This window comes from Lycorma delicatula, chromosome 10, assembly GCF_047948215.1.
Source record: "Lycorma delicatula isolate Av1 chromosome 10, ASM4794821v1, whole genome shotgun sequence".
NCBI classification, from domain to species: Eukaryota; Metazoa; Arthropoda; class Insecta; order Hemiptera; family Fulgoridae; genus Lycorma; species Lycorma delicatula.
This window is the reverse complement of record NC_134464.1, coordinates 97,675,402-97,692,110: the sequence shown is the minus strand read 5'-3', so window position 1 is coordinate 97,692,110 and position 16,709 is coordinate 97,675,402. Positions and strand designations below refer to the sequence as shown.

At 29.1% G+C, this 16,709-nt stretch overlaps 1 pseudogene; it reads right to left on the bottom strand.

Annotated features, from left to right (window-relative positions):
- Positions 1–14,557, bottom strand: part of LOC142330929 (coiled-coil domain-containing protein 170-like) — a 32,905-nt pseudogene extending 18,348 nt beyond the window's left edge.
- Between the last annotated feature and the right edge of the window lie 2,152 nt (positions 14,558–16,709).

Here is a 16,709-nt window from a genome sequence, read left to right as displayed (position 1 = left end):
AAAAATAAATAAATAAGTAAGCTCTGCAGTAGAAGGGTATATGGTATCTACAGTTATGGAAGAGTAAAATAGTAAACTTGAACAATTAATTTTATGAACCATGCCAGGACACTAACATGTTTATTTTTATAGTTGCAATAATTAATAATTAATTTACTGAAAAATTTTCTACTGTTAAGATGTATACATATATATATTTAATATTATATGATATATAACACACAAAGACACAGTAATTAACATATGTTATATATGCAAGTGTATCACATAGTTTTCCCAGGACTTTCACAACCTATTTACTCAATAAAATAATTTATAAAAACCTATGTCTTAAAATCTTTTGCTGGGAAATTACAGCTAGAGAAAGATTTTGCATGAATTTCAATTACCCCTTAACTAACACTAACAAAATTATTACACAACAAACATAAAAAACCAGGTTTTTTTACCCCCAATTTATTGGTTTTCACCCTATATTTCTCAAAAACTACTGCACATATGGTTCTGGGACCTATTTTATTAGATTTTTCAGATCAAAAACCAAAATGAACCGCTAATTCTGCTCTATTAATTTACGGCCTAAAAATTCTGTTTCTTACATATGTTTCTATATGAATTACTTACATTATTTTCATGACATCTTGTGAAAATAATGGGCTTGTGAATACTCTTCAGATAAATATTTAAATACCATTTTTGGGTTTTTTATTTTCAATTTTTTAAGGGGTGTGATAGTGTACAGCATGGTGGCTCAACCAACACATCCGCTGTTTCTGTACATGCATAGCGACTAGTTGTACCTGCCTTCAGTTACTTGAATAAAAAACATAAAATAAAAATAATTAAAACATTAAAAAGTAATTAAAAGATTAAATTGAAAAACAAAGTATAGTCATTTCCTAGTGTGTTTGTCAGGTAATGCTAAGAACTGAGCAAGCAAAATACCTATACCTGTATTACCTGTATGAATTACAGGTAACCAGCAATAAGTAATATTTTTAAGATGGAGGCCAACTGTTTTGAAACCCACAATCTTAGATTACTCAAAATTTCAGGTCCATACTGACCAAACTGTTGTTCTGAAGAAATTACAATACAATGATAATTTGATAATTTGAATAGGCTTTAATTTTTATTTATCATTATTATTCTCATAAGCATGAGTTTAATGAACAAAGCGGGGTCCAATGGTTAGAGCCCTCTAGCTAGATAGGAAGGGCAAGTGAAGAAAGCCATGATGGCTAAATATCCCCTGAATGTGACAGGAAACACAAGTAATCATACAGCCTAGGCAAAGCCATGACAGATGCTAGCACTCATATGTGAGATAAATAGGTTTGCTATCAAAAAAAGCACACTGATATCACGGGCAAAGCCACGGCGGAGAAATGCTAGTGTGTATATATATATATATATATATATATATATATATATAATATATATATATGTATATATATTTATATATAAAAGCTGAACAAAATTGTTTAAACACAAATGTTTTCACCAAAAGAAAAATTACTAAAATTCTTTTAGCCATAAATCAAATACATACAACAAATCCACAAAATATTTTTTATTTATTTTTTTTAACAGAGTTAAACAAAAAATTAATTATTATTTACTCACAATTGATTAATCTCGTCTCAAATTTTCTTTTGTAATTTCACATGAACTCAAATCAACCTCCAATTTATGTAACTTTGATTCAATACAGCCTTATTATCTTCCAGAGTACTTATTCTACTATTGGCTGAATCTGTTAATTCCAACTGTCTATTTAACTGTGAGTTTAGTGCAGCTATTTTATCTTTCAATGACTCTATACGCTAAGAAACATCAGTCACCGATTATCTTAAACAAAAATTTTCAAAAATAAATTATTTATTAACATCTGAATTTTATTCTTTAACAATTTATACTAAATCTAAATTGAATTCTCTTTGTAAACATGCAATGATCTAATTCATAAAATTAACAGAATGCACATAATTGGATCAAGTGAAGTGAAATGAAAACAAAAATCTAAGATTAACAAGTGATTATTTTAATTTATACCGATTAATAAACAAAAGGAAGACGGGAAGACTGGGTAACTGAGTATTCAATCATTCTAAATAAAAAATTATCGCTGAAGTTACAGAAAAGATCATTTTTATCCACAGGATCAACTGCTGTCAGGCTAAGAATGAACTGAAAAGATTTGCTTTTAATGCAAATGCATAAGGAAACTAATAAACATAAAGATAATGTGACTAGGGTAGTGAACAGGTAGAGAAGATTATGAAACAAGAAAGTGTATTTTGCAGTTTTGTGGTACAGGAAGATCAAACAGCGGGTATAAGTATATATATAAATCACCAATAGAAATAAAAACATCAAAACTGTTTATAATAGTGAATGAAAAATTAAAAAATATAATAAAAAAGAACATGGATTGTTAAAAGCTACTTTAATTTCTGCCTCATGTAGGTAAAATAAAAATAATATTGATAAGTTAAGTTAAAAATTTAGTCATTTGGTCACACATGAGCCACCTCCATGACAGGCCTAGAACTTTCCAAATGACCATTGTAACTTGGAAGTTTTGACGGGGGCTTTTGAATGATTAATGAGAGATCAACTGCATACATCAAATTTTGGTTATTGCAAAGATTGTATATAAATATATTTACAGCTTACTACAATCACGTAATAATAACAGGGGAAACTAGACTAACTACTACAACCATCACACAATGAACAGTCTCCTAAACCTACAGTAATCATTAAATTTTTATTCTACTTTACTTTTGATTAATATCACACTTTATATTTATATTTTGTGAGAAGCAACATTTTTTTCTTGGCACTTGATAAATTCCATACATAAATTATACATATCCTTGTTTTCATTAAAGATTTCCCTTATTCTATCTTTAACACTTGCTTCCTGTGATTCAACAAATCTTATTGGTGTACTGAGCATTATTGCTAACGATTCAAGAATATGACACAATTCATTTTGTAACCTGTTCCCTCTTTCCTCTCTCTGCTTCAAATCATCTAATTAAAAAAACAAAAGCAAAATGTAATTTTATACAACTTATCAGATATTAGCATGTGAATAAAACACACCTGCTTTGGCAGCACAGACCTGTACTGTAAACCTATTTAATAAATCAGCAATTCAAAAATTAATCTGATTTAATCTTTAAATATATATTATTAAAAAAAAAAAAAAACAGTTAAATAATGTAAAGCATACCTCTCAGTGTGGATATTGTAGCTTCTTGAGCAGCAATATTTCCAGTTGCTGAACCAAACTACGATTTAATGCTGTTAATTTATCCCTTAATTCCTGTAACTCTCTTTCTGCAGCACGCTGCTGTATTTCTAATGTCTCCTTTTCCTATACGACAAACCAACTCAATAATTAGAAAATATACTGTTTCACCTGAATAAAGAATACTAATATTTCTAAATTATAACAATATAGATTTTAGAAATATTTACAAGGTATACTTTTTTGTAACATTAATAAAGATTAATGTTACATATTCTGTGAATCTTAACCTAAACCGTTACAGAAATTTCAATCCAAGATATTCATAATTTGGATAATTAAATTAAGAATATAAATAAACATAGAATCAAAATATTCCAGACAGTTCTTACAAACATTTAAAAACTGGACAAAAATGACTTAAAAAGTAATTATATGTACATTTTTAACATTTGTACATTTTTGTAATCATTTAATAATTAATTTATGAGTCCAAGATAAAACATGCATCGCTTTAGAGTTTCAAACATCAAAAACATCTCAACGAGGAATTACATAGAAAATGCCTACATTAATAATCTGTCTCTCTCTTTTTTCTGTTTAGCCTCCAGAATCATTGTAAGGTATTATTTCAGAGGATGAATGAAGATGATATGTATGAATGAAGTGTAGTCTTGTACAGTCTCAGGTCGACCATTCCTAGGATGTATGGTTAACTGAAACCCAACCATCAAAGAATACGACCCAGTATTCACGACCTGGGATTTGAACATTAGAACTCTTGACTTCGGAATCAGCTGATTTACGATGACAAGACTACCCCGATGGATCTACGTTAATAATCTGATAAATAACAGGTTCTTTTAAATAATAAAAACTGAATAATATTCGCTTCCCTTTAGATGGGAAACTGTACAACCAACAGCTACAATAAAAAAAACCTAAGCGATCAAAAGTTTTTAATTTTAACATAAAATATTATCAATGTATGCATGCATCAATATAAAAAAAAAAAAACAATATGCATTTTTCTTCTTATAAATCTAAAACCTCTCTAAAAACCACAAATGAAAATTTAAATTATGATGATTAAGATTTGACATAAACAATTTTTTAATTTTTTTAAGAAATAAAAAATTCACACATTTTCAAACAAAAATAAAATTTCTGAATCGGATGAAAACAGTCACAAACCTGTCTCAGTCGATCAATCTTTAAAATATGATCTGCAGCTTGCCTCTGAAGTTTATCACGATCAGCTAATACTCTTTCTAATGCGTCTCTACAACTACGTAACTCAACTTTAACTGTAGCTAATGTATCAGACATAGTAGTAGATCTTGTTCGTAGCAATGGTGTTTCCTAAATGAAATAAATTAGAATGATACAACGAGTAACTTCCATCATTTTACTTCAGTTAGTAAAATGAAAAAAGAACACAAATTTAAAAAAAAAACTCGGGCTAAACAGATAATTATACACTTTTACCGTAAAAGCACTTCATAGACTGATAGTTTTAATTCACAAAGAAAAATGTAAATTCAAGTGCATACATTAATTTTTTTTTTAATTTCATACAATACAAATTGCAATCGCATTCAAATTTACAATACAAAGTAACTTATTGAGCACTACATATGATCACAATCAAATACTGGTTTTACGCCTATATGAATAATATTCCTGCTAAGTCAAGAATATGAGTGAAACTTTTTTTTTTATACTAATTTCATTGACTTAAATTTAAAAAAAATAAAAATAAACATTCTTTTAGTTTTTATTATTTATATTTTGTCATATTAACACATTGAAGCTGAAACCTGAAAACATTTGGGATGACTGAAATACCCTAACAGATGATGGCCAAAAACTTTTGAGCCGTCAAATTTAGTTCTATATAAAAGCTTCCGCAGCTTATTTTCGTGCTTAAGGTTTTGTAAACGATTCACTGAATAGTTTAATTCAAGTCACTCTGTCATCACTGTGCTCTGGCGAGGATTTTTGAAATTATAGAAGAAAAACGAACTATTTGCACACTGAGGTTGTAAGTGTTGTTTACGATCAAGTTTAATTTGTGAGGCGTGTTTACTACAGGCAGTTTACTACAGTAAGGTTTTTCTTTATATTGGTGTTATTTATTTAGCGTCAGTGTTTACTGTGTTTTTTAGTAAGGTTGTAAAATTAATAATTCTTGTTTTGTAATAACAAAGACACTTGTAATTACATATGTTTTGTAATTATGGATATTTTATTTATTTTCTTTTGTGTTTTATTACTGACAACTGACTTTATAAATGTTTTTGTTTAGTACCTGCTACTCCATTTACACTTTATTGTTGTACAAACCCAATTTTTCTGTTATTATTTTGTTTTAGTGTAAATTGACAGATGTCATATAATTTTGTTAGTTTCATATTATTATAAAGAATGATAAAAAAACTGTCAGCTTAATAAATGAAGAGTCCTCATAGAATCTGATTCAGAATAATTTGATTATGATGTAGAAAATTCTTTTAGTTATGGCCAGGAAAACAATTCAAATATTCAAATTGGTTTTTAAAAATTAGATGAACCTATTTTTGATTCTGCGCCTGAAGAGGAGTTAGATGATTCTGATTGTGATCCGGATTATAATGAATCTACTCCCAACTGGTAGGCCTATTAGTTCCTCTGATGATGATGATGATAATGATTATTATCAAGCTAATGATACCCTAAATAATGAAAATCTTGATAGCCGATGCCATTAGTCAGTAGTGTGAAAAATGTTTGGCCATCTAAAAGAAAGAAAGTTGTCAATAAACAAAGTGAAACAGACTTAGGGTGGTCATTTATTGATAATTGATAATCTGCTGTCACTGCCAGTATTTAACGATACAAAATGATCCGATGTACAAACAAAGGCCATTCTTAGATCAATTGCTTTCACAGTTTCATAAGGGGAAAGGAGTTGCCTTTCCCCTTATGAAAATTTGACAGTAGATGAAGGAACGTGTGGTTTTCAAGGAAGAATTTGGTTCCAGGTTTATAATAAAAATAAACCAGACAAGTATGGGATAAAGCCTGTAGATTGTGTGCGACTCTTCAACCAGATATGCTCTTCAGCTTGAAGTTTATACTGTCAAAAGGGATGATAATTCAGTTACATCACTATTCCAGAGACCATTGTCTCAGTATCTTGACAAGGATCATACTGTATTCCTGGACAGATTTTACACTTCACCAGCTTTATTTGGATTTTTAGCTTCTATGTCTTAAAGTGGAAAGATACAAGCGATGTTTTAGTGTTGTTATCAGCTCATAAAATGACTCGAACAGATGTTCAAGTTCGTTCAAAAGAAGGTAAGATACAAAATCCAAACCCGATGTCATCATTGACTGTAAAAAAAATAAATCCAGTGATAGAAATGACCAAATCATTGCCAATTATCCTTTCAAGAGGAAACAAATGAAATGGTGGAAAAAACTGTTCTTTCTTTTTTTTTTTAAGATGGCTGCTTCAAATTCATTTCTCCTTTTTGTGAATCCCGACCTCCAAGCTTGAGAAAAAAATACATTTAGTAAAGTTTATTGAGTCACTTGGAGTAGAATTGGGCAATAAAGGTGGACCTCTTGTTCAAAAAACAATTCCTATGTCTGTTGCTTCAAATACTCACTGGACGTCACTTTCCAGACAGGATTTCTCCCACAGAAAAAAATGCTCAGCCAACACAGGTTTGTAAAGTGTGTTCGGAAAAGAGTAAAACATCTACTGGGAAAGCAGGAAGACAAGAAATTGGTCGGTGGTGTTCCGAATGTGATATAGTGCTGTGTCTTCCAGACTGTTTCAAACTATGCCGTACCAACCCCAAGTACATATAAAGTAATTTCACATTTGCTTTTTGTACATATTTACTGTTATAATTAAGTGAATACTATAGGTTTTTTAATTTGAAATAAATTAGAGACAGGGTAGTGACTTTATTTTAGTTTTCAATCTTGTAAAATTAGTGAAAAAGCAAGCAGCAAAGCGAACTTATCACAGTCACAATTTAATTTTTTCACTTTTTTATTTTTATTTTTTCACACAAACGGTGAGTGGTATAATTTTTTTAATTTATACACTAAAATAAACTTCATGATTTGCTCTGTAAAATGGTATATAATGTACTTATATTCAATCCGTATTTATTTTAAAACAAATTTTAAAAATCTACCTAAAAACCCCCAGGCCACCAGGTCTGAACATGGATACAATTGCTGGGCTTCAATGTGTTAAATAAGTAAACTTCATTTCAGTTTCAAACTGATGATTATAAGATAATGAACAATATTAGTTCTGGGTACTTACGTATTAAAGGCACCGCAGCTACAGCTTTATTTAAAAACAAAGTAGTCAATTGGATTTCGGTGGAAAATGGGCCGAAACAGATTCAAAACAGAATATAAATGGTCATTTATATTTATTTATTTTATAAATATAATTTAACCAAACTTAACCTACGCTCGCTAACCTTGACTAATTAACACTGTAATTTTTTGAGTATTTATTTAATTTATTATTTAAATAATCAAATTGCAATAATTACTGAAATTATTAAATAAATACTCAAAAAATTACAGTGTTAATTAGTCAAGGTTAGCGAGCGTAGGTTAAGTTTGGTTAAATTATATTTGTAAAATAAATATTTATTAATTTATGTTAAACTCTATATCGGCCCATTTTCCACTGAAATCAAATTGACTACTTTGTTTTTAAATAAAGCTGTAGCTGCGGTGGTGTTAATACGTAAGTACCTAGTTCTATCTAAAATTTTCAATCATTTTCAATTTGTGTATACCATGAAAAATAATAACTACCTATCCATCAATTTCTGATAGAAGCATGTTAAGGATAATATCAACCTTAAGAAGTACGAGAGCTAAGAAAGCTGTATAATAACCTACTTCTGGTTAAGTATCTAACGAACAATAAGCACGACTGATAAATAAATGTAAACATTTAGCTACATGATGTTGTATTAGAAAAAGATATAATTTGCCTTGAAAAGTATATTTGTCAAAGGAAAATGAAAACAAATTACAATAAGTAATTACAAAATGCATATACCTGAACAAGTTCTTTAAAGTTGAATAACATAAATTAAGTCGCAAAAGGTCATTCCAAAGCGACCTTTGTCACTTTCTGTCACCTATTTGTTACCTGAACAAAAATTAGGACTGAAAAATTTTGATTCTGGAGAGAACTCCCAAATCAAATGTCACCTATTGTCAGTACAGTACATACAATTCACAAGGTTAAACATATAATGGGAACAGAATAATTCACGCTGATCAGAGTAGTTTTTATTGGCTCCTTACAATACATTACTATTATAACATATATTGGAATGTACTGCTGCTAGCACTGTATTATTAGTTATTTTTACAGATAGCTATTGTAAAAAAGTGTCTTAAGTCATTTTCATATATTTTTTGTTAAAATTGTGGCAGTTTATTGTTTTTATAAAAATTTGAAAATAATTTATTTTATAAACGTAAAACTTTAATATTGAATTATTATAATGTCAGGAGGAAAATAAATGCTGTAGTGATGAATGTGAAATCCGATTCTAAACATAAGAAATAGAGTTAAGTAACAAAATAAAAAATATTTTTTTAAATAGCAAAAAGATTTTTTTTATTATTTTCCTTGAATTATTCATATTAAAAATTTCTTTGCCCCTAATCATGTCATACTGTAATAAGCACACTCTGAAAAAAAGGCAAAAAAATGTTCAGCATCACACTGAACCTCAAAATTCTTTGACAGTCAATCTCTTTTCACACCATAGGTAAATCCTCCCATCAGTTTCTTTCCCATTAGAAAATAACAAATCAATCCATCATTATACTTAACCAAAAATGATGTTGTAGTACTTAATGCAAATCAACATACCATTTACAACATGTAATGCAATATTCGTTCAACACCTTACCAAAATTAATTAATTAGTCATATCTAAAATTTAAAAAAGTAGTAAGTACAATAAAATTAAAATTAATTATCTGGAACTAAAATTAACATGGACCTTCATATAATAAACCAAGATTTATGAAGCTCCATGCTTCCCAGCAAAGTGTCATAGGGTATAATAATATGTATATATTACATATATATTTACATAAATTATATTATATAAAAAATTGTCACCGACATTCTCTTTAATTATCCTTTATTAAAGAGCAATGTTTTTTTCTTGGCAATCGTGTTTTTAAAATTTTTATATTATCTCTTGTTTGATCTCACTCTTCTCCACACATTAACCAACTCCTCACTTCCTCTGCTTACTTCTAATTCTCTATGATTCTCTGATAGTAAAATCAACACCTAAAATATAATCCTGATTTATGTGAGTGTAAGTAAATAACTCTTTTTAACCGTTCAAGATAGGACTCTATCAGAACTTTTTCCTATTATAAGATAAATATATTTACATTAACCTTACAAGAGGCACAAATTGATTTTATATAGATTACTTTCTATAAAGCAGTACCACTGTTTATTTCAACAAACTTTGCTCATTCTGAATTCACTAATAACTATATTTCTTTCAAAAGTATGAATGAATCTTACACAACACTTTCTCTTTCAGGGTATACATTTTTACCTCCTTACATTCATAATACAACAGAAAATAAAAATCCAATTAACAAAGTTTCCAATCTAATATCAGCTGTGATGCAAATATTGTGTCCAATTTTCCCGGTTTTAGAGTAAATATTTTCCAACTAGAGACATAAAAATAACAATAATAATTTAAGATTATCCAATGTTATCGATTATCCTGATTTTCCAATACACCCTAAAACATTATGCCTTTTATTTTTGGTGACTGAGCACATCCATTTTTACAAACAATAAACTAAAAAAATAATCCAAATGATAAACATAAAAAACTATATTTTTTACATTATCATTCATTAATAACAGCTATGAAACTGTGGAAATAAAACTGGCCAACTTATACACCCCAACCAATTAATTACCAAACAGATAAAAGAACTCCACTCTGTTCAGCCATCAATATTTCTTAACTAATACTCTACCTAACCAATCTCTATATGAATTAAAAATAATCTACACTGTAAGCCCACCTTTATTCTCTTGCTTAATGAAGCAATAATTGCATTTTGTCAAACAGCTTGTTCTTTAAGCTGTTCAGTTTCCACTTGCAATTCAGCAGCACGCTGATCACGACTTCAAAGTGATCTCTTCATCTCTTGCAGCTAAACAAAATATATTTAAAGTAGTTATTATTAAACTAGATAATTTTAAAATTTACTTACAATTAATAATAAAATCAATATTATATTTTTGTACTAAGAAAGTCTTGCTTGCTGCTTTTTACCTACAAAAAACTACTTTATATCTTCAAAAGAGATGTTAAACAAAAGATATCTTAATAATGCCGCAGGAAGGAACATTATGAAGTACAATACAATTTTCTTCAGTCAAAATAATTTTTAAACAGGTAACACAATTTTTTTTAAACTAAGTAATACAACATTTTCAAAATATTTTAATTGTTTAAATAAATTTGCTGTAAAATAATCCCTAACTGTTTGCAGTTTTACTTATTGGCAGTTGCCTCATCCAATTTTTTTGGGTGAATTTTACTAGTATAACTGCAAATAAATTAATAAATTAACATTTAGTACAGCAGTTAACAAATGCTTTGTTATTACTGTACTATCTTTTACCATTTGAAAACAATATTCTCACCCGTATTTGGGAAGAGGTTATCAGCATTACAGGATAATATATTAAATAATAAACATAATATTTATTTAATAATAGTACAAGATAATAAATTTACACAAAGCCTACATGATATGTATATTTTTGTGAAAATGTTTATTTTAACTGAACCTAATTATGATGATAAAGAAAATACAAGCATTGCCAGCAACTGCTTTGTCGCTATCAACAAACTTGGTGTCAATGCTGACATTTGCAAATCGCAGCAGTTGGTATGCAGGCTACTTATCTCATTTTGTCATTTTCTCCAGCTCAGTATGTATATTAATAGAACCAACCGGCAAGTTGCAGTTGTGTATTGAGCAGATACATTCAGTTTGTGTGTGGTTTTAGTAAGATTTGAGACACACATCATGGGTTTTTTTTTTTTTTTTTAATAAGTCTGGTCTTTTCTTTTCATTTTATCAACGAAAAGAAGGCAAAAAATATTAAGCCTGTAATTAGGGAGGTTGACTTTCTTGATAAACTAAAAACTAGTGAAAGCATAGCTTCAGTAGCAAAACTATGTAACATTAATGAATCAATTGTTCACTACACAAAGAAAAAGTAAGGACAAGTTTAACGGTAGGTTTTCTCAATTGGCTACGATTGTTTTTGTATGTCATGACACAAACATTGAAAAAACAAAAAAAGCTTTGAATTTATGGATCAAAGATTCAAACATAAAAAACAGAATCTCTCAGTTTACTTCTTATTTGAGAAAAAGCAAAACGTTTGTACAACTTTGATAAATCTACTGTTTTTACGTTTTATCACATTAGTTCATACCAAAATTTTTTTTTCTGAATTTTTCACACATGGTGAGCAGAGTGTACAATGATAAACATTGGAGTCAATGTTTGAAGCAAATTTGAGACCAATGTTGGACACATTGTAAGGCAGTGCCTTGATCATGACATGGATTCTAAATCTCAGAGCTATATACAATCACAATTTATATACAGAGGGGCTGTTATAAAAGGATACTAAATGTATATTCCCTTTTAAAAATTGACCCCTCCTTCTATTGAAGCCTAGACATCTGTAAATGAATAATGAAATAAATTTCAAAATAAATCCAAAATCTCTTGCATTATCAACATGGGTTAGATCATTGTTATTAGTCGTACAGCTATGGTAAGGAGGATTCCTTTTAATGATTGAAGAAGAGAATAATTCTCTTCTTCAAAAAAAAAAATATAATTATTACATTTTCCCTTATTCATATCTAGATCACTTTAAATTCACCAATTAAATACACAATCTGCATGTTCTCAAAACATAATGTAGTCATTCAGTTCAAAAATGTGTATATCATTCACAAACATTAAAAACCTTAATTTTTGATAACTGATGACAATTATTTGCAATTAATAAAAACAATGGAGTAATAATTTACTGTGATGTATTATTTTCAATCAGGTAACTATGACAGAATCTCTTGGTGCATAATTTATACACAAAGATTTTGATTTATCTTCAATTAATGATATGGTAGCTGTACTAGCTGGAATCCTATTCTAAATTGATTTATTTTGTCTGTGTCATATTAACAAAATTATGAGGTGGCAGTGTACATATCTCATGAGCAAAGTCAGGATCCTAAATTTTCTTGAATGAATCCTACCACTTTTTTTATCTTCAATTCCCTACCTCGACAAATTATCAATTACCATCAGAAATATTTAAAATGATAGTACTCAGTGCAATCTGACACCTTTATTTACTCTTAACCTATTGGTCAAATTTCCTGGGTGAATGACTTGAGATTTATATTTCTCTTTAGCAATGTTTATTATGTTTGTTGGTAAATTATATTTTTCATGGTTTTCCAGATATTAAAATTTTCTTAAATTAAATATTTAACCAAGATTTTCCTTCTACCTTCACATTCATAAAGCCTATTCTAAATCTCACATCAGCCAACTTTGACTTTCTCACCCACTACATCCAACTTTTTATCTCAATTACTGAAAATTATAATTGTACTGAAAAATGAAGAGATAATAATAAGATTTTACAAGAATAGAAGCTTAATCAGAAAAAAAATAAGAAAGCTAACTGGCTGGGATACATTCTGAAAGAAAAAAAAATTGGTTAAAACAGCATTTTATGTTCTTGGATGTCTGTAGCTGGAATAAGCAAACGATTTGAAAGGCCTTGAATACCTTCCTATGATTCCAAAATATCTTTTTTTTTTAGTAGGAGACATAAATATTAATTAAAGAATAAACAGTATTTGTAAGCATTATCTAAAAATATTTGGTATGAATGAGTACAACTCCTTAGTTAATATTGGTAATAGAGGTACTGATGATGATAGGCCATCCTGTATTGATCACGTTTTCTATAAATCAATTTTATATAAACACAACGTTTCTAGTGCTGTCATTCTGGTACATTTTAAGGATAATAGGGCTTTTGCTATAGTTATTTCTAAGGATGGAGCTCAAAGTAATTCATAAAGGATTTTAAAGAGGTTAGGATTAAGGTAAATTAAGATCATATTTATATGAACATGACTGGAGGGAAATTCTTGATGACGATGCTAATTTCAGTTTAATAACTTTTTACATATTATATTAGGGTATATTAATCAATCAAAATCTGTTATTTTAAAATAAACCTGTTTATTTATTTTAAGCCATGGATAAAATCAGGCTGTGCACTACAATTTCTCAGAGAGAGAGATGGATAGTATAAAATATGGCATAAAAATTCTCACAACCACAAAATTAAGACTGAATCATTAAGTTTAAGAACAAGATAGATGTATGGATTATGGAAGCTAAAAAACAACATTTTAAAAATACGAGGGAATTACCTGCAAAGAATCACTGTACCATTGTACTTCTATGCCTACTATTAAATATAAAATATACATAAATGTTGTTTCTGATATGGTAAAATTGCTAATATTTTTAATGAATATGGTTCTTGGATCTACTCTATAATTTCTATTAATGTCCTACTTTTGCATAAATTTTATAGTAAAGCTACATCTTTTTCAGATGATACTGCTCTACTTAACCTATCTTGATAGTTTGCAAACCATAATGCACAGTGATTTGGATAATTTTGGCTTATAGTTTTGTCAATAAATTAGCTCATAATGCTTTAAAAATCAAATATATAATTTTTATTTTAGCATCTGCTTCCAGCGTATTAGTTTCATTAATATATTAGAATGGTGACTGTGGTTGTATACAGGGCAAATGTTAAGTCATATACCAGATGAATTTTATTAAATACTTGGCTTGATGGTAATGACAAATTTATGGGATTTGCATATACAGAGTTTAAAGAAATATTTATTTATATGAATTAAAACAATTTTATCATATAAGGAAGTTTTTTCAACTAGATGTTCTTTGCCAGATCTACTTTGTTTTTAGTTCATTCAAAATTCAATTATAGATTGCACTGCTGGGGATTGGCCTAAGAAAAAATAAATGTGTGGATTATGGCAGTTAAAAAACAATATTCTAAAAATGAGGGAATTACCTGCCAAATGACAGTGGAGAATTATAAACCATTACATGTGTTCTGATCTGATATGTAATTTTTTTTTTTTTTTTTCAGTTATTTGACTGGTTTGACGCAGCTCTCCAAGATTCCCCATCTAGTGCTAGTAGTTTCATTTCGGTATACCCCCTACATCCTAGATCCCTAAAATTTGTTTTACATATTCCAAACGTGGCCTGCCTGCACAATTTTTTCCTTCTACCTGACCATCTAATATTAAAGGGACTATTCTGTGATGCCTTAATATGTGGCCTATAAGTCTGTCTCTTCTTTTAACTATATTTTTGAAATGCTTCTTTCTTCATTGATTTGTAGCAACACCTCTTCATTGGTCACTTTATCCACCCATCTGATTTTTAACATTATCCTACAGCACCACATTTTAAAAGCTTCTAATCTTTTCTTCTCAGGTACTCCGATCGTCCAAGCTTTACTTCCATATAAAGCGATGCTCCAAACAGATACTCAAAAATAGTTTCTTGACATTTAAATTAATTATTGATGTAAACAGATTATATTTCTGACTGAGAGCTAGTTTCACCTGTGCTATTCGGCATTTTATATCGCTCCTGCTTCGTTCATCTTTAGTAGTTCTATTCCAAAATAATAAAATTCTTCTACCTCTGTAAACTTTTCTCACCCTATTTCAACATTCAGTGGTCCATCTTCATTATTTCTACTACATTTCATTACTTTCGTTTTTAAATTGCTAGAAAAAGCAATTAAAAAAAGTTGGTTAGTTTTCTATCCAAAAATAATTTTTTTACTCATGTCAATTTGGTTTTCAGGAGGGTGAATACTGAATTTTCAATGCACCTTTCTGTATTATTTCTTGATTAAATATTAAATGTTTGATATAGTTAATCAGCAAAATTCCCTTTAATTTAAAATGTACATACTGAAATTAGAGGTCTAGCTTTAAAATGGTTTGCGTATTATCTGGAAGGCATATCATAAGTGCATAATTATGGGCGACTGAGTGAGCAATAACCTTCAGGTGAATTGTTTAATCCCCAGGGGCCGGTTAGTTAGGACCAATTCTATTTACAATTTTTATTAACGACTTATTTCACATAAATTTTATGGCAAGAGGAAGCTACTATGGTAGAAGTTGCTCTAGTACATTCATCTAAGAATATCAATAGGTAGCAGGCTGATCTGGACTGCTTTAAAAATCAAATTATCTATTTTTTTCCTTATTATCTGCCTCCAGGTTGTTAGCTCCATTTATATACCCTAGTGTTGATTGTACTCATATTAAACTACAATGCCACTTTTCAAACATATCTTGGATGAATTCTATTAAATACTTAAGGTTGAAGGTAGATTGTATATTATCAAGGAATTTGCATATACCTGTACAGTTTTGAAGAGATTTTTTACATGCATTAAAAATATTATAAGTTTTTTCAGTAGATATTTGTCAAATCTACTTTAGTCTAGTTCATTCAAAATTAGACTATGGATTGTATGGATGCATTGCTGGGCATCAACTTAATTTTGGAAAATGCTATAGTAAATGAATTTAGCAAATTATTGTAATGTAATGTGTGGTGCAAGTAGGGAAAGCCTTTCCCTTTTTTTTCAGTAAATATCTGTATTTTCATTAGATCTCTTTGTTTATAAGGTCTTCTAATCTTTTAAAAATGAAGTGGTAACATCAGGGTGATGATAGGTAAGGATGAAAGCTATTACTACAGAGATTTTTTACACAAAATGTTATTGTTCCAGGCCTTATTGTACATTGTTTCAAAAACCTTTCTTTTTTTAGACCTAAGTTCTTTAACTATCAGCTGGGTGTGCAAGAAGTACTTACAATATTAATTTAAATTTAATTTTTAGAGTGGAATTTCTACTTTACAATTGAAAATGATTTAATCTACATGAAAGAGTAGTCAACTTTAAATTTAAATGTTATGTTAATATATATGGTTGGTGTCAATATTGTGTTGTGTATGTGTGTAAGAGAGAGATAATTGAAGAAAACTGGGGGGTTGGCAAGAAGTTAAATTTTTTTTTCTAATAAATTATAATTGTTGATTTGGTACTCCCACCTATGGCCAAGCTTTCGTTTTGCAAGTAAAATATTTTCATATGCAACTACAGTTATATAAAAAACAATGGGCTAGTCGTCACCTGAACTAGTACTTGGTTCCACATTAA